Source organism: Pseudorca crassidens, chromosome 3 (assembly GCF_039906515.1).
Source record: "Pseudorca crassidens isolate mPseCra1 chromosome 3, mPseCra1.hap1, whole genome shotgun sequence".
In the NCBI taxonomy this organism is placed as follows: Eukaryota; Metazoa; Chordata; class Mammalia; order Artiodactyla; family Delphinidae; genus Pseudorca; species Pseudorca crassidens.
The window spans coordinates 26,939,106-26,965,303 of record NC_090298.1 but is presented as its reverse complement, the minus strand read 5'-3'; the positions used below and the strand labels follow the sequence as shown (position 1 = coordinate 26,965,303).

The window sequence follows — 26,198 nt, the reverse complement described above, 5'->3', positions numbered from 1 at the left end:
CCAAATAAAGATTTGGAATTTCAGGAGGAGATAAAATCCTGTGACGAAAAATAAAATAGGGTAGGAGCCCTACAGGGTGAGTAAAGGGAAAAGGTTTTTTTAGTCCCTGGAATTAAATATCACTGCCTCTTTGCTTTTGTGGGGATGTGTAAAATGATGATTCTGTTACTTTGTGGCTGGAAGGGATCTGAGTTCAGTTAAACCATGGAAGAGAGAAGCCTTCGCTTTTCCTCCCAGAGAGGATAAGCACGCTGGCCTGGCTGTGATGGTGTGTATGAGTAGGATTTTGTTCCTCATTCGCCAGTTTAGCGTTTACTAGATTGAGACCTGTGACTTGTGGTGGTTGGGAAGTTCCTCCCTCCTCTGCCCTTTCCTGCCCGTGGCCCTCTCCCTCTCCATAGCCCTGCTCTGCTTGCCCTTCCCCTGCTGTCGGCCAGGCCCAGCCTCCTGTGCGGCAGAGCTGACTCTGAGCCATCCCTGGAACTTTATAAGCCCTCACTGCTGCCCCACTCCCTTCGGATGTGTCAGTTCTTTGATACTTGTATTAAACTCCCAAGTATTTACCAGTTCTGGCTCTACAGGCTCGCAGACTCCAGTCCTGTTTTCCACATTTGTTAACCAGCTCTTGGACTTGGGATGACTCGGCTGTCTCTCTCTCCGGGTTTTACTTGTTCCTTGGTTTCCAGGTGAGGGTCGGGGAGGGACCGGAGGGCAGGGGAGGGGAAGAGTGGGGCATTTTCCATCCAGTGTGAAACAGGACTGTGGGGAGAGGTGGCTCCCGTTGAGAACAGACTCCTGGCTCGCCTGCCTTCGTGTCACCTCCTGTCCTGGAAGGTGAGTCGAGGGGCAGAGGGAGCCTGGACTCCAGCCTGATTTCCCAGCCCCTCCAATGGTTGTGGTCAACGTTGCTCAACAGGAGGAGAGGCTCCTCAGCTGTGCTTGTGCCCCCCTGGGCTCTAGAGCATTGGTGGAGCCCGCCCTGGGGCAGGACCACTGCAGGGACAGGGCCTGTAGTGACACAGCCTTCCACGTTGACCCTTCCAGCAACCTCCCCCAAACACACATACACTCTCTCGCCCTTAAAAATATTAGATGGGGATGGGAGACGCAAGACCCTGTTTGTGCCGTGGGCTCCAGTGAAACCAGGGATCGTCCAAGGGCTTACACAGGAGAATGTTGACAACCAAGCTGGCCACTGGTAATATAAAATAAGTGGTGAAATGTCATTTATATATTGAACAGGAAAGTAATTTGTTAGAGTGATGTTTCTGTATCTTTAAAAACACAAACATCTTGGTCTCTTTTGTGGTTCAGGCCCAGGTTCTTTTAAATTCTTTTGTTTTTAATCCTCCTATTACACCGTCTGCCTTTAGCAGTTTAAGGATATGAAGTGTATAACCATATGGAAATATACACAGTAAGCTTTTGGCTTTCTTTTAGAAGAATCCAGTTTTGCTAGCCAGTCCAGCTTTTGTTAATAGTTGTTTTTTTTCTTTTAAATTTAGATTTGCATATTAGTTTTATGGAAGGCTGTGTGGCTTTTTTGTTTTTAGTCCCAGTCATTTTCCAAATGATCATCTTCACAGATGTTGGGGCCAGGCGAATGCAGGGCTTGCTTATCGCCAGCGCTGAAAGGGCACAGCGCGTGCCATTCCTGGGCTGGGAAGGAATGCAGAGGGGCCGCCTTTCATCCCTCAGACTGACCTGAGGACCTCGGCCTGGAATGCACTGCGGTGCCTCAGGGAGAGTTGGACACAGCCCAAGCCAAACTACCTAGGATGAAAAGCAGTAGTTTTTCTGGGCTGAGGGTAGAGGTATGGGGACAGGGCTGGGCTGGGAAGGGGGCCCGAGGGCTTGTTCTGGAATGATGGTAGCATTCTACATCTTGAGCAGCGTTTGGCTTGTACAGGTGTGTGCCAAAACTCGGTGAAAGTACATCTAAGCTGTGTTTCACTGTATTTAAATTGTACATTAAAAGAAAACTAGGCAAATATTGAACTCTGGTTGATGATACTGCCACCAAATTGTTTAGGGGGAAATGCTCTCTTGTCTGCATTTTACTTTGAATGGCACCAACAGTAAGAGGGATTAATGGTTGGGTAGAGGGACGGACATGGCTGGATATGTGATAAAGCAAGTATTAGCAAAATATCAGTGATGTGATCTCGAGCTGGGTGTGTGGGAGTATGAGTATCCACAAAATTCCTTAAAGTTTGCTATGTTTGGAAGTTTTTACAATAAAATATTGGAAACATTTTTAAATAAACCCTTCAAGAGTCAATTCTAAACAGATGGGGAAAAAAGTGCGTAGGAGTATATCCATCTTTTATGGGAGAAGAGAAACCCTATCCTTATCAAACTACCTGGCCACCAGGAGGATGTAATGGAACTCAGAGAAGGGACCAGAGTGTTCGTGTTCTCCCTCCCTTCCCTCCTCTGAGAATTTGACAGAGAAAGATGACTGCATCACAATTAGTGAGCAGTTAGTAGCTGTCACAGTACCTGCCCCCTTCTTCTGTTTCCATTGTCTCTGCGCCATCATTTTCTGTTGCCCGGATCATTATTCTAAACTCCATTTTCTCTGCTTTTGGTCCCTTCTCTCATGCTGCCCGTGAATCTTCCTAAAGTAGTCATGTGATTTTTTTTTCGGCTTGAAAACATGTAATAGGTGCATTCATTAGAACTCTGGGTTGCAATATCTTAAGCCAAAAAGAGGGATTGTGTGTGTTTGAAGGTGTAAGTCAGAGATGCTGCTGGGTCTTGGTTCCTGAAGCCCATGTAGTCTTTTCCGAGTGTTCTTTGCTGCTTCTGCTCTGCACACCAGCTTTCTCGTCTTTCCAGTCGATGAAGTGGGATGAAACTCCCACAGTAACTCTGTTTTCAAGAGGCCAGTCAGATTGAACTGTAATCCTGGTCGTATTCCACATCCTGGGTAGAGAGTCTGGGCCAGCCAGCTGTGGGGCAGGGTCTTCCTGTGGGACTCGGGCCACTCCTACCAGCTCTGGGTGTGCTGGGCACTTGCCTTCCCAGCACAGACTGTGACAGCTACTGACTGCTCACTAATTGTGTTGCAGTCATCTTTCTCTGTCAAATTCTCAAATTTTGTCACATGAGGAATGTCACAATTCTTTTTTTTTTTGAATTTTATTCATTTTTATACAGCAAGTCCTTATTAGTTATCCATTTTATACATATTAGGGTATACATGTCAATCCCAATCTCCCAATTCATCCCACCACCACCCCCACCCCACCACCACCACTTTCCCCCCTTGGTGTCCATATGTTCTCTACATCTGTGTTTCTGTTTCTGCCTTGCAAACCAGTTCATCTGTACCATTTTTCTAGGTTCCAAATATATGCATTAATACACGATATTTGTTTTTCTCTTCCTGACTTACTTCACTCTGACAGCCTCTAGATCCATCCACGTCTCTACAAATGACCCAATTTCGTTCCTTTTTATGGCTGAGTAATATTCATTGTTATATATATATACCACATCTTTATCCATTCATCTGTGGATAGGCATTTAGGTTGCTTCCATGACCTAGCTATTATAAATAGAGCTGTGATGAACATGTGGTACATGTGTCTTTTTGAATTATGGTTTTCTCTGGGTATATGCCCAGTAGTGGGATTGCTGGGTCATATGGTAATTCTGTTTTTAGTTTTTTAAGGAACCTCCCTACTCTTCTCCATATTGGCTGTATCAATGTACTTTCCCACCAACAGTGCAAGAGGGTTCCCTTTTCTCCACACCCTCTCCAGCATTTGTTGTTTATAGATTTTCTGATGATGCCCATTCCAACTGGTGTGAGGTGATACCTCACTGTAGTTTTGATTTGCATTTCTCTACTAATTAGTGATGTTGAGCAGCTTTTCATGTGCTTCTTGGCCATCTGTATGTCTTCTTCAGAGAAATATCTATTTAGGTCTTCTGCCCATTTTTGGATTGGGTTGTTTGTCTTTTTAATATTGACCTGCATGAGCTGTTTATATATTTTGGAGATTAATCCTTTGTCTGTTGATTTGTTTGCAGATATTTTCTCCCATTCTGAGGGTTGTCTTTTCTTCCTGTTTGTAGTTTCCTTTGCTTTGCAAAAGCTTTTAAGTTTCATTAGGTCCCATTTGTTTATTTTTGTTTTTATTTCCATTACTCTGGGAGGTGGGTCAAAAAAGATCTTGCTGTGATTTAGGTCAAAGCGTGTTCTTCCTATGTTTGCCTCTGAGAGTTTTATAGTGTCTGGTCCTACATTTAGGTCTTATACATTTTGAATTTATTTTTGTGTATGGTGTTAGGATGTGTTCTAATTTCATTCTTTTACATATAGCTCTCCAGTTTTCCCAGGACCACTTATTGAAGAGACTGTCTTTTCTCCATTGTATACCCTTGCCTCCTTTGTCACAGATTAGTTGACCATAGGTGCGTGGGTTTATCTCTGGGCTTTCTGTCCTGTTCCATTGATCTATATTTCTGTTTTTGTTCCAGTACCATATTGTCTTGATTTCTGTAGCTTTGTAGTATAGTCTGAAGTCAGGGAGTCTGATTCCTCCAGCTCCAAAACTATGTTGAATAATAGTGGCGACAGTGGACATCCTTGTCTTGTTCCTGATCTTAGAGGAAATGCTTTCAGTTTTTCACCATTGAGAATGATGTTTGCTGTGGGTTTGTCATATATGGCCTTTATTATGTTTAGGTAGATTCCCTCTATGCCCACTTTCTGGAGAGTTTTTATCATAAATGAGTGTTGAATTTTGTCAAAAGCTTTTTCTGCATCTATTGAGATGATCATATCGTTTTTATTCTCCAATTTGTTAATATGGTGTATCACATTGATTGATTTGCATATACTGAAGAATCCTTGCATCCCTGGAAAAATCCCACTTGTTCATGGTGTATGATCCTTTTAATGTGTTGTTGGATTCTGTTTGCTACTACTTTGTTGAGGACCTTTGCATCTATATTCATTAGTGATATTGGTTTGTAATTTTCTTTTTTGTAGTATCTTTATCTGGTTTTGGTATCAGGGTGATGGTGGCCTCATAGAATGAGTTTGGGAGTATTCCTTCTTCTGCAATTTTTTGGAAGAGTTTGAGAAGGGTGGGTGTTAGCTCTTCTCTAAATGTTTGATAGAATTCACCTGTGAAGCCATCTGGTCCTGGACTTTTGTTTGTTGGAAGATTTTTAATCACAGTTTTAATTTCATTACTTGTGATTGGTCCGTTCATATTTTCTATTTCTTCCTGGTTCAGTCTTGGAAGGTTATACCTTTCTAAGAGTTTGTCCATTTCTTCCAGGTTGTCCATTTTATTGGCATAGAGTTGCTTTTAGTAGTCTCTTATGATGCTTTGTATTTCTGCTGAGTCCGTTGTAACTTCTCCGTTTTCATTTCTAATTTTATTGATTTGAGTCCTCTCCCTTTGTTTTCTTGATGAGTCTGGCTAATGGATTATCAATTTTGTTTATCTTCTCAAAGAACCAGCTTTTAGTTTTATTGATCTTTGCTATTGTTTTCTTTGTTTTTTATTTCATTTATTTCTGCTCTGATCTTTATGATTTCTTTCCTTCTACTAACTTTGGGTTTTGTTTTTCTTTCTCTGGTTCCTTTAGGTGTAACGTTAGATTGTTTATTTGAGATTTTTCTTGTTTCTTGAGGTAGGCTTGTCTTGCTATACACTTCCCTCTTAGAACTGCTTTTGCTGCATCCCAAAGGTTTTGGATCATCATGTTTTCATTGTCATTTGTCTCTGGGTATTTTTTGATTTCCTCTTTGATTTCTTCAGTGATCTCTTGGTTATGTAGTAACATATTGTTTAGCCTACATGTGTTTGTGTTTTGTTTTGTTTTTTTCCCCCTGTAATTGATTTCTAATCTCATAATGTTGTGGTCAGAAAAGATGCTTGATATGATTTCAGTTTTCTTAAATTTACCGTGGCTTGATTTGTGACCCAAGATGTGATCTATCACGGAGAACGTTCCATGTGCACTTGAGAAGAAAGTGTAATCTGCTGTTTTGCATGGAATGTCCTATAAATATCAATTAAATCTATCTGGTCTATTGAGTCATTTAAAGCTTGTGTTTCCTTATAAATTTTTTGTCTGGATGATCTGTCCATTGGTGTAAGTGAGGTGTTAAAGTCCCCAGTATTATTGTGTTTCTGTCGATTTCCTCTCTTATAGCTGTTAGCAGTTGCCTTATGTATTGAGGTACTCCTATGTTGGGTGCATATATATTTACAATTGTTATATCTTCTTCTTGGATTGATCCCTGATCATTATGTAGTGTCCTTCCTTGTCTCTTGTAACATTCTTTCTTTTAAAGTGTATTTTATGTGATATGAGTATTGCTACTCCAGCTTTCTTTTGATTTCCATTTGCATGGAATATCTTTTTCCATCTCCTCACTTTCAGTCTGTATGTGTCCCTAGGTCTGAAGTGGGTCTCTTGTAGACAGCATATATATGGGTCTTGTTTTTGTATCCATTCAGAGAGCCTGTGTCTTTTGGTTGGAGCATTTAATGCATTCGCGTTTAAGGTAATTACCGATATGAATGTTCCTATTACCATTTTCTTAATTGTTACGGGTTTGTTTTTGTAGGTCCTTTTCTTCTCTTGTGTTTCCCACTTAGAGAAGTTCCTTTAGCATTTGTTGTAGGGCTGGTTTGGTGGTGCTGAATTCTTTTAGCTTTTTCTTGTCTGTAAAGCTTTTGCTTTCTCTGTTGAATCTGAATGAGATCCTTGCTGGGTAGAGTAATCTTGGTTGTAGGTTCTTCCCTTTCATCACTTTAAATACATCATGCCACTCCCTTCTGGCTTGTAGAGTTTCTGCTGAGAAGTCAGCTGTTAACCTTATGGGAGTTCCCTTGTATGTTATTTGTCGTTTTTTCCCTTGTTGCTTCCAATAATTTTTCTTTGTCTTTAATTTTTGTCAGTTTGATTACTGTGTGTCTTGGCATGTTTCTCCTTGGGTTTATCCTGCCTGGGACTCTCTGCACTTCCTGGATTGGGTGGCTATTTCCTTTCCCATGTTAGGGAAATTTTCAACGATAGTCTCTTCAAATATTTTCTCAGGTCCTTTCTCTCTCTTCTCCTTCTGGGACCCCTATAATGCGAATGTTGTTTTGTTTGTTGTTGTCCCAGAGGCCTCTTAGGCTGTCTTCATTTCTTTTCATTCTTTTTTTTTTATTCTGTTCTGCACCAGTGAATTCCACCATTCTGTCTTCCAGATCACTTATACATTCTTCTGCCTCAGTTATTCTGCTATTGATTGCTTCTAGTATATTTTTCATTTCAGTTATTGTATTGTTCATCTCTGTTTGTTTGTTCTTTAATTCTTTTAGGCGTTTGTTCTTTAATTCTTCTATGTCTTTGTTAAACACTTCTTGCATCTTCTCGATCTTTGTCTCCATTCTTTTTCCGAGGTCCTGGATCACCTTCACTATCATTATTCTGAATTCTTTTTCTGGAAGGTTGCCTATCTCCACTTCATTTAGTTGTTTTACTGGGGTTTTATCTTGTTCCTTCGTCTGGTAAAAAGTCCTCTGCCTTTTCATCTTGTCTATCTTCCTGTGAATGTGGTTTTTCTTCCAGAGGCTGCAGGATTGTAGTTCTTGCTTCTGCTGTCTGCCGTCTGGTGGATGAGACTATCTAAGAGGCTTGTGCAGGCTTCCTGATGGGAGGAACTGGTGGTGGGTAGAGCTGACTGTTGCTCTGGTGGGCAGAGCTCAGTAAAACTTTAATCCACTTGTCTGCTGATGGGTGGGGCTGGGTTCCCTCCCTGTTGGTTGTTTGGCCTGAGGCGACCCAGCACTGGAGCCTACCCGGCTCTTTGGTGTGGCTAATGGTGGACTCTGGGAGGGCTCACACCAAGGAGTACTTCCCAGAACTTCTGCTGTCAGTGTCCTTGTCCCTGTGGTGAGCCACAGCCACCCCCTGCCTCTGCAGGAGACCCTCCAACACTATCAGGTAGGTCTGGTTCAGTCTCCTATGGGGTCACTGCTCCTTCCCCTGGGTCCCAGTGCACACACTACTTTGTGTGTGCCCTCCAAGAGTGGAGTCTCTGTTTCCCCCAGTCCTGCCAAAGTCCTGCAATCAAATCCCGCTAGCCTTCAAAGTCTGATTCTCTAGGAATTCCTCCTTCTGTTGCCAGACCCTCAGGTTGGGAAGCCTGACGTGGCTCAGAACCTTCACTCCAGTGGGTGGCTTCTGTGGTATGATTGTTCTCCAGTTTGTGAGTCACCCACCCAGCAGTTATGGGATTAGATTTTATTGTGATTGCGCCCCTCCTACCGTCTCATTGTGGCTATTCCTTTGTCTCTGGATGTGGGGTATCTTTTTTGGTGAGTTCCAGTGTCTTCCTGTTGATTGTTCAGCAGTTAGTTGTGATTCCGGTGCTCTTGCAAGAGGGAGTGAGAGCACGTCCTTCTACTCCATCATCTTGAACCAGTCTCCGGGAATGTCACATTTCTATATTTCTCTAAATTAGCTGGCACTGCCCCTCATTGGGGGCTGCAAAATGTGATGGTTAAGGGGCCGGCCTCTCTAGAGCCAGACTGCCTGAGTCTGAACCCCTGATTTGCAACTTACGAACTGTGGGACTTGGGTGAGGGAGTTACCGTCCCTCCCTCTCAGTTTCCTCATCTGTAAAATGGCAACATTCATAGAACCCACCTTATTGGAGTGTTGGAGGGTTAAAGATGAGTTTCTTTTGAGTGTCTGTCACATAGTAGATGGTCAGTAAATGTTAGCTGTTATTGTGTGGTCATTGAAATACGTTATGTAAACAGAGGGTGTGTGTGTGTGTGTGTGTGTGTGTGTGTGTGTGTGTAAATTTAACCAGGAGCAGTTAGCATTTGAAATACCCTAAACAGGAATCCAAGTTCCAAAGGTGGCTACATAAGCACTTCAGATATTCAAAATCTACCTCAAAGGGTTTGTTGAGGATCTTCCAGCGGTGAGATGCGTAGGTGTTTGGGGTCTGCATTTGGCTAGAAATGCCATAGAGGCCCCATCCTCAGACCTATAAGGTAAACATATCCCTCAGTCCCAGCAGTGTAAACTCTTTGGAACAGAGCCCAAGGTCTAAAAACCTCATTGGTCCCGTGAGCTCCAGGTCACTTGACAGATCACAAGGTGGGCCGCTTCTGCTGTCTCATTGCATCTATCTTGGAAGTGAAACTTTCATGCAGAACACTTAGTGGAGGCCAGCGGACAGAGAGGGGGACATCTCCCACAACCAAACAACAAGAAATACGATTGTTTTGTGCTGTTAATAAATGTTCACACATCTGGTAGATTTGGTCCAAGCCTGGCTTTCATCGTAAAACGCCATCTCCTAAGGAGGTTATGGTGATGGTGCCAGGGAGCTATAGCCCCCACCTGTCTCTGATTTCCAGAAGCTACTGACTTACAGAAGAATGTCACAAATGCAGCATGGCCAGATTGACTTAGATCAAGTCATGACATCAATTTAGCCATGATATATAGTTAGAGTTACGGGATGTTCAATCATAGTTGTATCTGGGGGACTCCTCCCTTGTTCCTTAGAGTTGTATGGGAGGCTTGGGGTATATGAAGTCTGCCTGTGGGTGGCTGCCGCCTAAGGTCTCCACGTCTTAGTTTGAATTAGCCGACTCTGACACAAAGGTTTGGGTGCGAGTAGTTTATTTGGCAGGTGATCCCAGGCAGCAGTGTGAAAGACTGGGGAAGTACGACAGGAAAGGGCAGACAAAGTGCCTTCATGAGCAAGTTACTGCTGTGAGCAATGGGGCTCAACCCTGCTGGGGACTCTCTGAGAGACCATATGAATTTGGGAGGGTGTTGATTACACCCATATCTCTTTATCTTGCCTTAATCACTCAGCATGGTCTTGTGGAAATTCCTCTAAATTAGGTGGTAGAGTTCCAATGCATTTTATATAATAGCTCCTCAGAGAGCATCATAAAAGGCTTTGTAACAAGCCCATTCCTCAACTAACCCTTTCAGCTCACTCCTACCTCAAGATAAGTTCCCTGATTCCTCCCCAGATTCCAAATGTGGGACTACCTGTGGCTCCTCTTTTTATAAAGGGGTACTATTTCTATACATCCTCAAAGTCTGTGGGCATTTCTAAATGCCCTTCCTATTTCTACCAGGAGGCTGAATTTCATCCTGCCTCAGAGCTTCTGGTTACAAGGGCCTGATTTCCCAGAATTCTTGAAGGTTCGACCCACACTGTCCCTTGCCTCACAGGAAGTGGCAAAATGAACTAGATGATTATGTGATTCAGTCCTTACTGTAAATTAGCAAATTTCGTTTAATTAAATAAAAGAAAATGAAAATAATTGCAGTGTTTTCAATTCCAGAGCACCCCTACGTTCGTCATTCAATTTCAAGGACCCCTGCCAGCCTTTTCAAGTGCAATAACATTCTCAAATGTGCAACACCACCCCAAATCCTGTAAGCTACGAAGCACTAGGAAAGGGCAGTCAGAATTCAAGAAATATTCTGTGATTTTTTTTTTTTCAAATGAGCAAGACATTAAACAGCCTCTGTTTATAGTAGGTGGTAAGGAAAACGTAATGTAACACATACCATTTCCTGCCTTTGCCTAAGAAGTTTGATGTATACTTCTACTATGTGAGCAGATTCAAAACTTGTTGGTTTTCTTCGCAATAACATAGCATGTGCCAGGGAATAAGGGCTCAGTGTGTTGTAGGCACAAGGAGAACTTATCCTGGACTGGCTGAGGCAGAAGGGAGCCAAGTTGTGGAGACAAAGGGCAGCTGAGACCCATGATCCAGCAGCACGCCCATGGCTGCTCCGTGCAGAGGTACAGTGCCATGACTTTATCCCAACAACCCACGTTTTGGGTACCCCTCTACTTAGACCAGGTGGTTGAGCGTATCCGTGACTCGCAGAGAGAACAGGCTGGGTAGAAGGAAGCTGCCCTTTAGCTGAGAGTTTCTTTGTCTTTTTTTTGGAGGCGGGGGCAGGTAACAGCTTTATTGAGATATAATTCACATACCATACAATTCACCCATTTAAGGTGTACAAATCAATAGTTTTTAATATATTCACAGTTGTGCAGCCATCACCACAATCAATTATACAACATTTTCATCGCCTCCAAAAGAAACCCTTACCCGTCACTCCCCAACCCCCATGTTCCCCCAGCCTTAGGCAACCACTAGTCTATGGCTCTATATATTTGCTTATTCTGGGCATTTTATATAAACAGAATCATGTATGTGGTCTTCTGTGATCAGTTTCTTCCACTTAGCAGAATGTTTTCAAGGTTCATCTGCATATCAGAGCTTCATTGCTTTCTGTGGCCTAATAACAAGCTGTTGTCTGGATTTCCCACATGTGGTTTATCCATTCGTTAGTTTGGGCGTTTGGGTTATTTCCACATCTTGGCTATTACGGATAATGCTGTTAGGAACATTTGTGTGCAAGTTTTTGTATGGACATATGTTTTTATTTCTCTTGGGTATGTATCTAGCAGTGTCTGGGTCAAGAGTAACTCTTTGTTTAACTTCTTGAGAAACTGCCAGGCTGTTGCCCAGAGTGGCTGCACCATTTTATATTCTCCTCAGCAGTGTACGAGGATTGCGATTTCTCCACACCTCACCAGTACTGCTTATTATCTGACTTTTCGATTCTAGTCATTCTAGTTGGTGCGAAGTGGTATTTTTTATTCGCATTTACCTGATGACTAATGATGTTGAGCACCTTTTCATGGGCTTGTCGGCCATTTATCTGTCTTCATGGGAGTTGGAGAAATGTCTATTCCGTTGTGGAACACAGGCTCCGGACGCGCAGGCTCAGCGGCCATGGCTCACGGGCCCAGCCGCTCCGCGGCATGTGGGATCTTCCCAGACCGGGGCACGAACCCGTGTCCCCTGCATCTGCAGGCGGACTGTCAACCACTGTGCCGCCAGGGAAGCCCCTTTGTTCATTTTTTAATTGTGTAGTCTTTTTGAGTTGAGTTCTTTATTTATATATTTTTTTATATATTCTTGATACAAGCCCCTTATCAGACATATGACTTGGTGCCGGCACAAAAACAGACCTACAGATCAATGGAACAGAATAGAGCCCAGAAATAAGGGTAAGGGTCCAACTTCATTGCGTTCCATGTGGATATCCCTGCAAGTTTCTTTTTGAGGCTTCTCTTTCCATTCTGGCTGCGGGCGGTTGAGGTTCATTTTCCTTAGAGTTATCCAGTAGGATACAGAAATGATGTGCCTGGACACTGTAACCCCACTGTATAATATTCTGACCCAGTAAATATATGTTGAAGAAGCTAATTCAGGAGGAGATGAATTTAGACTGTTTGGTCTCAGATTTGTTATAGTATTATAAAAGACTGGCATTGGGCTTCCCTGGTGGCGCAGTGGTTGAGAGTCTGTCTGCCGATGCAGGGGACACGTGTTCGTGACCCGTTCCGGGAAGATCCCACATGCCGCGGAGCGGCTGGGCCCGTGAGCCATGGCTGCTGAGCCTGCGCGTCCGGAGCCTGTGCTCCACAACGGGAGAGGCCACAACAGTGAGAGGCCCACGTACTGCAAAAAAAAAAAAAAAGACTGGCATTGATGTTTGTGAACAGAGCCATCACTGGAGATTAATAGAAAAGATAGGATTTATTAATAGAGAAGATAGGAAGGACGTCCTCCCTAGCTCTGTGGATCTAACTCAGCACTGTTCAGGGAGGCTGTGGCTCGTGCTCCACAGTCCCTATCACCCCTGGCTTCCCATTGCCTGTATCCCACTGTTTTTCTCTCTGTCCCTCCTGTAACACTGGAAGACTTGGCTGCTTCTACCCGTGTGGAGTCACAGGACCTGTGTGCTGGCTGCCGTCACCTGTTACCTGTGTTATCTGCTCAGGAACCTTCGCTCTCTATTATCTCCTGCCTCCCTTGTCCTTCAGTCTCTGCTAATCCTGCCCCTCAGTATTTCAATGAGCTCTGCTTTAGTTTGTCTCAAAACAAACCAACCCATGTCTTGATCCTATCTTCCCCCAGACCTACACTCCCCACCGCACTCCTGCCCTCCAGCAGCTGAGCCTGAGTCATGTTCACTTCGGGTTTTCGCTGGCCCACCTCACAGTCACTTCTCAGTCCATCCCAAACTTCTGAGCCTGTTGTCTCAAGAACACAGTGAGCTCCATGCCACCAAACCCAAAGGACACTTTTCAGTTCTCATCTTGTGTAGCAGTTAGGACTGAGCGTGACAAACCAAGAAGAAGGGGAGAATGGACACGGGGGAGGTGGCTGTCGACGACATCTGCCAGACCTTGCCTGACTCCTTCAGTGGTCAGCGCTGTGGGCCGTTTCCTACTCCTTGAATAAGTCTCTTCTCTTGGGCTCCATGATGTTATACTCCCCTAGTTTTCTTCCTACCCTTCTGGCTCCTCCTTCTTAGTTTCCTTGACAGAGATTCCTTCTTCTATCCTCCTCAGGTCCCTTCTCACTCTTAACCCTCTTCCTGGGTGATTCATTCCTGTGGCTTTAATCACCTCGTGGATGCAGAAGACTCACAAATCCTTATCTCTTGTCTCTACTCCAAATCTTTATCTCCTGCTTGCTACCCGTATATCAAGACTTGAGAGCTTCCCTGGGCAGTGGTTAAGAATCCGCCTGCCAATGCAGGGAACACCAGTTCAAGCCCTGGTCCAGGAAGATCCCACATGCCGCAGAGCAACTAAGCCCATGTGCCACAACTACTGAGCCTGTGCTCTAGAGCCCACGAGCCACGACTACTGAGCCCCTGTGCCACAACTACTGAAGCCCGTGCGCCTAGAGCCCGTGCTCCGCAACAAGAGAAGCCACGGCAATGAGAAGCCCGCGCACTGCAACGAAGAGTAGCCCCTGCTCTCCACAACTAGAGGAAGCCCGCATGCAGCAACGCAGACCCAACACAGCCAAAAATTAATTAATTAAATAGATAAATTAAAAATCAAGACTTGAATGTCTGCAAAACACTTAGAACTCAACATGTCCAAAATTAAACTCATTTTACTCCCTCCAAACTTGCTTCTCCTCCAGAATTGTGTCTTCATAAATGGCTGTACCATTCACTTAGTTGTTCTAGATGTCTTATTTCCCTTTACTCCCTGACCCTAATTAACCCCACAGCCCATTGAGTCTACCTACCACGTGGCCTCGGAGTCCTTCCTCTTCTGTCCATCCTCACTGTCACCACCCTCATCTTAACCAACTTGGGCAGTCACCTGGACTCCTCTCTCAGTGTCTCTGATCTCATCTTTCTGGATGTTTACCTCCAATCTGATCCCCACTCCACAGCCAGAATCTTCCCAAAATGTCAACCAGATCCAGTCCAGTTACTTACTTCTCATGAACGTAAATTGTCAGAGTTATAAAAATGATATTTTTGAAGAATATATTGATTGACACAAGAAAATGCCCACAACATAATCCTTAAGTGAAAAAAGCATGAATTTAAAACTCCTGTCAAATGTCTAATTTCCCTTATGTAAATGCATAGAAAAGTGACAGGAAAAATATTCCAAAATGTTAGGAGAATTTATCTCAAACTGGTAGAATTATTGGTCACTTTTTGTGTTCTTCCTTATTCTTTTAATAATTTAACAATTGTTTCTAATAATGAACTTGTGAATAAGTTAGGTTTTTTTCCCCCCTTTGGTTGCAAGAGACAGAAACCCAAATCAAATATGCTTTAACCAAAGGGGAAAGTTAATGAGGATCCTGTTCTCAGAAACTAAATGACAAGAAAACAGCCCAGCTTCAGCAATTACTGGAACCAGTAATGCAAATGCTGCCTGTGTTCCTTCTCCATCTCAGTGGCTTTCCTCCGTACGTCTACTTTGTTTCCTCCTTACTTTCCAGACCAGTTTTCTCTGGTCCAAGTAAGAGAAGGTGTGGTCCCTGAATGTCCCAGCTTCACATTCATAGTCCTGAGATTCTTAAGAAAGACTAGACCACCTGTTTCTAGATCTAAACCAGTTAAGGATTAGGAGTGTCCCAGCTCAGATAAGTGCACTAGTCACCTGCAGACAGGGGTAGAATCATGGCACACTAACATGGTGGCCTCCATGGTAATCATGTGGATGGATGGGTGTGTGTGTGTGTGTGTGTGTGTGTGTGTGTGTGTGTGTGTGTGTGTGTGTGTGTGTGTGTGTGTGTGTGTGTGTGTGGTGGGGGGAGGGATTGAAGAGAAGAATAGTAGGTGGTTGTTTCCAAAAGGAAAGAAGCTCTGTATTTACAAAACAGTAATCTTTTTTTTTTTTTTTAATTTATTTTTGGCTGTGTTGGGTCTTTGTTGCTGCGTGCGGGCTTTCTCTAGTTGTGGAGAGCAGGGGCTACTCTTCGTTGCGGTGTGCGGGCTTCTCATTGTGGTGGCTTCTGTGGTTGCAGAGCACAGGCTCTAGAGCACAGGTTCAGTAGTTGTGGCACACGGGCTCAGTAGTTGTGGCTCGTGGGCTCTAGAGGTCAGGCTCAGTAGTTGTGGCACACGGGCTTAGTTGCTCCACGGCATGTGGGATCTTCCTAGACCAGGGCTCGAACCCGTGTCTCCTGCATTGGCAGGCAGATTCTTAACCACTGTGCTACCATGGAAGCCCACAAAACGGTAATCTTTATACCAACATGAAATTTTATTAAAATTAGGAAAAAGTATACAGTATGATATTTTTTACATCTCATAAATTGTTTTCAGTAACTTCTTAGTAAGTCATCACTTACAGATGAGTCAGCACTGACTCATCCCCTTTTCTTTCCAACAACTAAACTCATTCCTTACTAGCTTTCTCATAAATTCTTTCTACTGGTCATTTACCCATAAAATGTAGAGATTATCTGCTTCAACCCTGTCATTTCTGAGAGGATGAACTCAAGCCCAGAGGGATGACATGACTTGCTAAGCTCCCCCACGGGGTTAGCAGAATGTCATCTTCAGCACCTTTCTTGTCCATTGCATTTCCTCTCTCCTTCCCAAACCACCCGCCTTCATAAGCCTCTCCACATCTCAGCTTGTGCTCCCAAGACTATTCAGAACAAAGTCTGAAGAGTACAGCAAGCCTGATAGTCCCTTGGCATTGTTACTCTATTCAGCTGCATTTCCTAGACCTAGACACTCATTGGGAAACCTTGAGTCTTTTCCTGCATAATTACTCTAACTCCCTGACAGTCAGTAGAGCACATAGGTAGTGCAAAGGGCTTCCAGGGCTATGTTGGAGAGGATATAGGCCCATTCTGAGGGAGGGGAGCCTCATGCCTCTAAATGCTACAGACTGTAGATCTGGGAGTCCCAATACCTGAACACATCCAAACAATGAGATTGCTATAAAGACTCCCCCACTCCCCCACCCCTTTATGTATTCATTTTTAAAAAGCACACCATTGTATTAGTCGAAGAAGGCAGGATGTGCTTCAGGTATGGACTATCAGGCCTGGGTTGACTGGTTGTCCATATCACATGGCCTAGTTCATCTTATACAGACAGGATGGTAAGAACAATAATGGTCAGAAAGAAGAAGATTACTTAGTGTGGCAGGCAGCACCTAAAACGGTTCACAGTTGTCACGTCCTTGTGAATCTTCTCTCCCTGAGTGTGGGCTGCACCTAGTGACTCCCTTCTAACAAATAGGGTATGGCAAAAGTGATTAGGTTACAAAAGACTGTGACTTGCTCCCTCTCTCTCTCTCTCTCTCTCTCTGTCTGTCTCTCATGTTAGGAGCCCTTGGTTCAGGGAGGCAAGCTGCCATTTTGTGAGCTGTCCTGTAGAGAGGTCCACATGGCAAGAAACTGATGTCTCTGGCTAATGGTTATTGAGGACCTGAGGTCCGCCAACGACCAGGGGTAAGCCTGGAGACAGAGCCTCCCACCCCCGGTTGAACATTAAGGTGACTGCAGCCCTACAGAAAACCTTGACTGCAGTCTTGCAAGAAAGCCTGAGCCAGAGACCCAGCTAAGCCATGCCCAGATTCCTGAGCTTCAGGAACTGTGAGATAAAACTGTTTTGTCATTTAAAGCTACTATTTGGCGGGAATTTCCTGGCTGTCCAGTGGTTAGGACTCCGTGCTTCCACTGCAGCGGGCACGGGTTCGATCCGTGGTTGGGGAACTAAGATCCCACATGCCACGTGACGTGGCCAAAAAAAAGAAAAAAAAAAGCGGGACCCTGAAGAATTCAAGGTACACACACTTACATACCCTACCCAACCTCTCTTTTTTTTTTTTTTTTTGCGGTACGCAGGCCTTCCACTGCCGTGGCCTCTCCCGTCGCGGAGCACAGGCTCTGGACGCGCAGGCTCAGCGGCCATGGCTCACGGGCCCAGCCGCTCCGAGGCATGTGGGATCTTCCCGGACCGGGGCACGAACCTGCGTCCCCTGCATTGGCAGGCGGACTCCCAACCACTGCGCCACCAGGGAAGCCCCCAACCTCTCTTGACTAAAGATCCTCTAGCTGCGAAGGAGAGTCAGCGGAGAACGGGGGTGGGGTGGAGCGGCCTGCGCCGTAGCCCTATCATGAGTCCCCTGAGTGTGAGCAGAGGAAGGTGAGGATGCCACTCCGCCACTACCCACAACATTGATTTGGGGAATCTGAAAATACAGGAGTCCTATGTCTCATCCCCATCTGTAACTTAGGGAAGAGACACGTTTCATAGAACTCCTCCCACGCCCCACCCAGGGGGTGGAAGAGTAGACGGTTGGGTGGGCCAGGTGGAACGAGAGGCCTGAGGAACAACAAAAGGATAATTTGGACCACGGAGCAACTAAGCCCTGTGCGCCACAACTACCGAGCCTGCGCTCTAGAACCCGCGAGCCACAACCACTGAGCCCGTGTGCTGCAACTACTGAAGCCCACGCACCTAGAGCCCGTGCTCCGCAACAAGAGAAGCCACGGCAATGAGAAGCACGTGCTCACTACAACTAGAGAAAGCCTGTGCACAGCAACGAAGACCCAACACAGCCAAAAATAAATAATAAAAAATAAATTTATTGAAAAGAAAAGGATAATTTCGGAGCATTGTAGGCATGTCCCTCAGCTCTTGCTTAATGGAAGAGCATGGTAATAGGTCTCAGAAATGGAAGATGATGGCTCTGGCTGGAGAGCTGAATAATGAGTGTCCTGAGAGGTCAGTTTGTCATGGGTCAGGCGTGGCCCATGGACGTGGACATGTACATAGTCACAGTAAAATGGAACTTCCTGATTATAAACAATGGAAGACAGAAGGGACCCCATTAGACACTGTCCAGGAGAAGTTGGGCCCACGAGGGCTAAGGGATCTGTGGGACCACAGTGAAGTTTGGAGATACAAGGTGACTTTGGAAACGATGCTTTCTTTGTTGGTGCATTATTAAAAGAATTCGAATGGCGATTTGCTGCATTTGTGATAGCTGTAGGGGCTGAATATTCCCTAAAAAGAAGATAGGGAACATGACCGAAGATAATACCTTGGAAGTAAGTATCTTAGTGGCTTCTCAACTGTCTCATAAAAATAAGATTTCTTCTCTGTAAAAAAACAAAAAAAGAAAGAAATGGAAGATGGTGGGACCTCCTTGTTTACGGCACATCAACTGTTACTCTCATTTCTTTCTCCCCCAGATGAAATGCTAAGCACCGTGGTGAGATCACAGCAGCCAGTCTACATGCTACCACTTCATCTCCTTTGTTCCAGCCATTCGGTCCCATCAGCCAGCAAACAGATGTCCTCAATCACACCTTTCTAAATCTTAATTCCAAACAAAGCTCCTCTTCCTGAGATTTGAATTTTAGTTCAAATTGCAATGGCCTTTTTAGGTTTATTTTTCTATTATAAACAAACAAACTCCTATATTTTTGAAGTTTGACAATTTGAAAGATGCCTGTCGATAAACAAGCAAACAAATAGACCACCGTTAAAAAGGAAACTTCTCTCATGAGGAACAAGGAGGAGATGTCTGTGGCAACTGGCATGGGATTGTCATAGCCCTCAGGAGTTTCGGTTGAGGAAGGAAACACATCTTAGAATAGTAGGTGTATCTTTGACATAGCTGTAAGCTATGCTGTGGTTTTACTAACATGATAGGTGAAACACAATTCAATTATATAAGGCCCCCAAACAAAGATCTATTTATATTTAGCTTTGCCTTTGAAGCCGCCCACTGGTCTGGCCTTTGTAAAAGGCAAACCGAACCTATTCGTTTTCCACTTCCCCTCCTCAACCCTTACTGAGACAAATAAATAAAAATCCAGATGCGAAGGCTGGATGTAGCTATGATTTAGACTTGGCCAAATGACCCTTGGAAGAGACATTAAGATTTTAAGGTCACGAGGCATCAGTTAGTACCGTGAGGCAAATGTACTAGGAGTAGGCTAATGGTGTAAAGGAGCTAATGACGCTTCCAAGGCTGCACCCCAGGATGGGCATCTGCAGGGGGAGCAGATGGCTCATTTTAGCTGAAACTTTCTTCATTTATGTTATACGCCTGCCTTTTTTATTTTTATTTTTCTATTTTTTATTTTTTTGCAGTACACGGGCCTCTCACTGCTGGGGCCTCTCCCGTTGCGGAGCACAGGCTCCGGACGTGCAGGCCCAGCGGCCATGGCTCACGGGCCCAGCTGCTCCGCGGCATGTGGGATCTTCCCGGACTGGGGCACGAACCCATGTCCCCTGCATCGGCAGGCGGACTCTCAACCACTGCGCCAGCAGGGAAGCCCAGCCTGCTTTTTTTAAATTTTAAAAGCATGTATTTATAATCAAGTATTAACTTCGCCCAAGGAACTAAAAATAGTAGGGGAACCAAGAAAGTAAACATATGTCAAGGCCATCTTTATTAAGCAACTCTTTGGGAGACCAAAATTGCTTTCCAATGGCTCATCTCAAATTCTATGTCTTATTTAACCTCAGCTTCTGCAGCTTAATTTTCCTGCCACTGGAGTCTTCTGTTCCCTTAGTGAGTAGCCATGCTAGAGTTCCTTGGGAACAGTCACTCAAGAAACTGTCCTCAAAAGCAGAGGAAAAAAGGATGTCAGAGACTATGTGAATGTTATGTCAACGGGAGAAATAAATGGAGACATCAGCTGCTTTATTCATCAGCTCACATTCAACCTGAGACCCAGAATCGATCTTACAGAAACACTCAGCATGCAGATGTTTGTACAGAGGGGTTTATTGCAGCACTGTTGGAAGAGTGAACATTTAAGAATACGTTAGATGCCCATCATTACAGAACTGATTAAATTGTTTACCCATACCGTGAAATACTTTGCAGCCATTAGAAAGAATGAGATAGAGGTAAATGCACTGATGGGGGAGATTCCCAAGATATATTATTATGTGGAAAAAGCAACTTGCAGAACAGCACATACAGCATAACCTGTTTACATTAAAAATCTGTATAATGTACGTCCATGTATTAACGTATTACACGTAAATGCATAGAATAGGGACAGAAGGATGGATGCCAAACCACAGTTCTGGCTAATTTGGGGGAGGGATGTGAAAATGGGTGTGCGGATGAAAGTTGGCTTTTATATTTTGCTCTCTGGAATTGATCCTTGTTTGAAAATTTTAGCATAAGAATGTGTTCATGATACTTGCGCAATTTTTAAAACATAGTTTGTTGCATGTAATCTCCTAAAAACAAGAAGTAATGAATTCATTGAACCCCTTCGGCATCTGACCTCATCCCACCCACACCCGCCTTCAAGAGCTAAAAAACAAGAGAGATGATTCCTGTGACAGCCCCTCAGACTCAGCTCAGGTCACTTAACTGGCTTGAGTTTTTCTTGTCCTGCCCTCACAGTTGGAGGGGTCTCTCCCCATCTTTTGAGAGCACATCAACTTTCTTCTCTTCCCGACTGCTGCATGAAATTGCTTGTCTTTCTCAGCCAGACTGCTCCTGGCCCTGGTGTCCACTGATGACTTAACTCTTCCTGTTTAAAATCTCCAGCCTGTAAAATGGGTGTACGGTCAGCTTTCACTAAAATACTTATCTGGGTGAGGGAAGCTGACGGAGGGTTCACTGGCAGTTAACAATTCCTCTTGATTACTGGCTTGGTTGGTTTATCTCAGAAAGAGGGAAGTCCTTTGTGTCTAAATATATACCAGACTCAACTCTAGAGCAGTTTGAGCCTGGGAAACTCTTCTTCCTCTGTGTTTCAGTTACCTACTTCTCAAGCATGGATGGCTCGTCTCTGCTCCACATGGCATCAGCTGGGACAGCTTAACTGGAGGGCAGGATTCACTTTCAAGATGCCTCACTCACATGGTGGCAAACTGTGCTGTTAACTGGGAGCTTGGCCAGGGGTGTGGGCCAGGGGCCTCTGTTCCTTTCTAGGTGGGCCTCTAAACAGAATGTTTGGATTTCCTCACAGTATGGTGGCTGAGTCCAAGAACTATCATCCTAAGAGAACAAAGCAGGTGTACATATTTATAATCTACCCTCAAAAGTTACGTAAGTTCACTTCCCCCATCCCCTATTGGTTGAGGCAGTCTCAAGTTCTACTCAGGTGCAAGAGGAGGAGATACGAACTCCATCTCTTGACTGGGGGCAAATGTAGGCCATCTATTGACCACACCTTGGTTTTGAGAGGTGGCAGAGACAGAGCTGATGACTGGATCTGAAGTAAAATATAATAGCAGTTAAACAATGCAACGACAGAGAAACTGATCTTCTCAGATCTTCCCCAATCAGATCTGTAGTTTGGTTGATAAGAAAATTTCCAATTACCACAAATGCAAATGCAAAAAGAATAATAATTAAAAACAAAATCAAAACCTACTTAATCAGGCAACTTTTCCAAAAAAACACCCAATTTCGATGTCAAAGGTAGGATTATTTATTACTTTTTAAATTTTGACTTATCTAAACCTCCCTTTCATAAGGGAAGGAAATAGAGTTAATTAATCCCACTATCTTTTTTATTAATTAAGTGGGTCAAGGTAAAAGTTTACCAGGATTTTGAGTTAAAGAAGATGTAGTCATTATTAAGATTATTAGGAACATTGCTACATCACCTATTAAGATAATTTCTTGCATTCTCATCTCATTTTGGTGAGAAGAAATAATCCAGTTGGAGTAATCATTTCTATTTTGAGTAGCTTAAATTTTGGTAAAATTAGTGTTTTGTATCTAAACCCTGTTGCTGATTCACATGGTAAATATACTCTATTGAGAAGAGCTTTTTCAGTTGATCTGGAATACTTTCTGAATTTTGTTCGTGAATTGATGGGGAGGGGCTTTGGTTGGGAGAGGGTAATGGAGTAAGAACAAATATGAAGGAGAACTGTGGTGGTAAACCTCAGGAGGGCATGTAAAAGCTGCCATGTACGTGGTGCTGAAGAGGTATTATGAGCTTCTAGAAAAGGGGCTCTATAAATAATTCCACAATTTTATCTTTTAAAGGCGGATAGGAGATGGGAGGAGAGTATTCTCACACGGATATACTTTGGAAAAGCTCGTCTGCCCTTTGGCAGGTAAAGCAGCAGGAGAAGGGGTAGCATGACAGAGGGAGAGAGTGAGCTCCCCTTCAGGCGGTGGCAGAGCTGAAAGCAACTTAGGAAACTCCAAGTCACCTAGGGATGATGGCCATGGGTGGTGGGCAGAAAGTCACTCGTTACTGACATAGAGCACTTACAGAAATGCAGCTAAATGAAGTCCAGTGGCAGTTGAACAGGGAGATGTTTGGATTGGCACTGGGGCAGAGTAAGCAGAGGTGGCTGTAAGTGAAGAAATGGATTAGATTTGTGTGTGGAGAAGAAACAAGAAGAATCAACACCTCCCACAAGGGGGTTTTCGATTTTTACAGAATCAAATTTATCAATGTTTTCTCTCAAGATTCTGGATTTTAGGTGATGGTAAGAAAGGCTTCTCCCTTCCAGTGTTACAAAAGAATTCACCTACATAGTGTTCTTCTGGAATTTCTATGGTTTATTTACTAAATGCTTGGAAGTATTTATCAAAATAAAAAGTTGACACAGAAAGACAAATATCGGACTTCCCTGGTGGCACAGTGGATAAAGAATCTGCCTGCCAATGTAGGGGACATGGGTTCGATCCCTGGTCTGGAAGATTACAAATGCTGCAGAGCAACTAAGCCTGTGCGTCACAACTACTGAACCCATGTGCTGCAACTGAGACCCGGTGCAACCAAATTAATTAATTAATTAAAAAAAAAGACAAACATCATATGATGTTGCTTATACGTGGAATCTAAAAAAAGGGTAAAAATGAACATATTTACAAAACAGAAGTAGAGTCACAAATGTAGAAAACAAGCTTATGGTTACCAGGGGGTAAGGGGCGAGGGATAACCTGGGAGATTGGGATTGACATAGACACACTACTATATATAAAACAGATAACTAATAAGAACCTGCTGTATAGCACAGGGAACTCTACTCAATACTCTGTAATGGCCTATATGGGAAAAGAATCTAAAAAAAAAAAAAAGAGTGGATACATGTATATGTATAATTGATTCACTTTTCTGTACACCTGAAACTAACACAACATTGTAAGTTAACTCTGTTCCAATTAAAAGAATTTTTTTAAAAGCTGAAAGAAAAAAGAAAACAGCTAGAAATATTTAAGATGAACATTTATTAAGAATAAACCTAGGGCTTCCTTGGTGGCGCAGTGGTTGAGAGTCCGCCTGCCGATGCAGGGGACACGGGTTCATGCCCCGGTCCGGGAGGATCCCACATGCCGCGGAGCGGCTGGGCCCGCGAGCCATGGCCGCTGAGGCTGCGCGTCTGGAGCCTGTGCTCCGCAACGGGAGAGGCCACAACAGTGATAGGCCCATGTACCGCAAAAAAAAAAAAAAAAAAGAATAAACCTAGCAACATTTAAGACTAACATGTGAAGATATCTGGAGATGGTAGCTTATTTAAGCAAAGATCAATTAACTGCTTTAACAATAATAAACATTAAATGCCACTGGATCTTTAACCAGGTAAGAAATGCTCTGTGTATGGGGATAGATACTTTGTAATAGCTATCAGGTAAATCCTAAAAGGCTCTTAGGTTTGAACTTTGCACAAGTCTGGAAAGGAAAAGAGGTGGAGTCTATTTCCCCACCTGTTGCATCTGGGCTTGCCTTTGATCAGCACAATGTGGCAGAAGTGATATTGTGCAATGACTGAGGTTTGTAGCTTCTCTTCCTCCTGGAACTCAGACACCATGTGAAGAGGGCCGGGCCAGCCTGCTGGAGACCTAAAGCCAGCACCAATTTCCACGTATGTGAGTGTGTCTGTGTTAAAGCAACCAGCCCACGTCTAGCTGTAGCTTGACTCCAGCCATACGTGAAACCTCATGGGAGAGCAGCAGAACAGCCCAGCTGAGGCCAGCCCAAATTGCTGACCCTCAGAAAAATGAGCAAACAGTTGCTGTTTTAAGCCACTATTTGGGGGACATGGTTTGTTAAATAGCAATAAATAACTCATACAAATGCTTTTCTAAGGAGTTATGGATAAAGAAAAAAGATAATGTAAAATACTGAAAGATAGGTTAGCTTTTATTTATTAATTTGTTCATTCCCATACTCCATCTCCGTGTAGAAGGGATTCAAGTCGGCTGTGCTGGGCCGACCCTAAGGTGATCTGCAGTGATCACCTGTATTCTGGTGTTCATACATTTATATAATCCTGTTCTCTTGAGTGTGGGCTGAAACTAATGACTGTTTCTAACCAGTGGAATATGGCAACAGTGAAGGGATGTCGCTCCCATGACAATGTTACATTCTATAAAACTCCATTATGCTGACAGATTCACACTAGGGATTCTCCTTTTTGGCTCGAGGAAGAAGCAGCCATGTTGAAGAAGCCCATTCAGCAAGAAACCACATGCAGCCTCTAAGAGCCGAGGGTGGCCTTCAGCCAACAGCCAACAAGGAACGGAAGCCCTCAGTTCTACAACCTCCAGGAAATGAGTTCTGCCAATAACCTGAGCAAACTTGGAAGCCAGTTCTTTCCCAGTCGAGTCTCCAGATGAGAATGCAGCTCAGCTGACATCTGGATTGCATCCTTGTGAGTCCCAGAGCAGAGAATCCAGCTAAGCTGTGCCTGATGCCTGCCTCACAGAAATTGTAAGATAATAAATATCACCTGTTTGTTCTATAGCACAGAAAGCTAATATAGCCACTCAGGAAGCTTCAGCGTTCAGTTCTTTGACGGGAAAGCAACCTTTGTTCCTAGAAGGAAAATTCGTGGTTTGTGAAAAGAGGGAGACATTCTACAGATGAAGAAGCTTACGGGCTTCCCTGGTGGCGCAGTGGTTGAGAGTCCGCCTGCCAATACAGGGGACGCGGGTTCGTGCCCCGGTCCAGGAGGATCCCATGTGCCGCGGGGCAGCTGGGCCCGTGAGCCATGGCCGCTGAGCCTGTGCGTCTGGAACCTGTGCTCCGCAACGTGAGAGGCCCGCATACCACAAAAAAAAAAAAAAGAAGCTCAGTTCTTTCTCATCACACCGTGATTTATTTAAAATCTTGGACAAGAGGGCATTTATTTTCATGGTTGACTCAGGGAACCAAGAATAATTTATTCAGAGAAGGTGGGGCAGAGAACAAATTAAATTTGTATACATGTGTAAGGGGCTGTTTTCTAGATAACAGTGAGTAAGCTATTCAATTTCCACTGAGCTAAGAAAACGAGAGGGGTGTTTAGTGCACCCAGAGGACAGAGGATTATACCTAAACCTCAAGTAAATTCCAAGAAGATTGCTTTGGCCTAAAACGTCCAGTCACAGTAGAGATCTTTACTAATAAGTCAGGAGACGCCTTATCTCCGTGTCAACAGCTTTTCATATCTGGCCTCATATAGACTAATAGTTAAGGATTTAACTCAGAAGTTTGGAAGACTTCCTGATGATCACGGTGGAAAGATACTAAACTACCTGGTATAATAAAACCATGAAATCTTGCCTTTCTAGATTTCCAGGGAAAATGAGTAGGCTGTTGGAAAAATTTCAGGATTGTGAGTTGTTTAATCTCTTGAATGTTCCTTAAACTATGTAATTCTAGAATTTGTGTGACAGACTGTTATATAAACAAACAGCTAAAATTGTTTTTATAGCCTATCTAGTCTGTGTATTTCTTTGATGTTTATGTTATTCATTTTCTTACTATAATCTTCAATGAAGGTGAACAACAATGCTTTGTTCTACATTTGTTTAAAATTTTAAATCCTCCAAATTTATTGGTTTAAAAAAGTATGAGTTTATGTTTTATTATGCCAAAAGTATGTTCGTT

General features: G+C 43.8%; 1 long non-coding RNA gene across 1 annotated transcript; it reads left to right on the top strand.

Annotated features, from left to right (window-relative positions):
• The first annotated feature begins 19 nt into the window (after positions 1–19).
• Positions 20–25,363, top strand: LOC137221177 (uncharacterized). Its single transcript, XR_010941909.1, has 3 exons — positions 20–686; positions 16,699–16,823; positions 18,573–25,363. It is a non-coding gene; the product is annotated as an uncharacterized lncRNA (long non-coding RNA).
• The last annotated feature ends 835 nt before the right edge of the window (positions 25,364–26,198 follow it).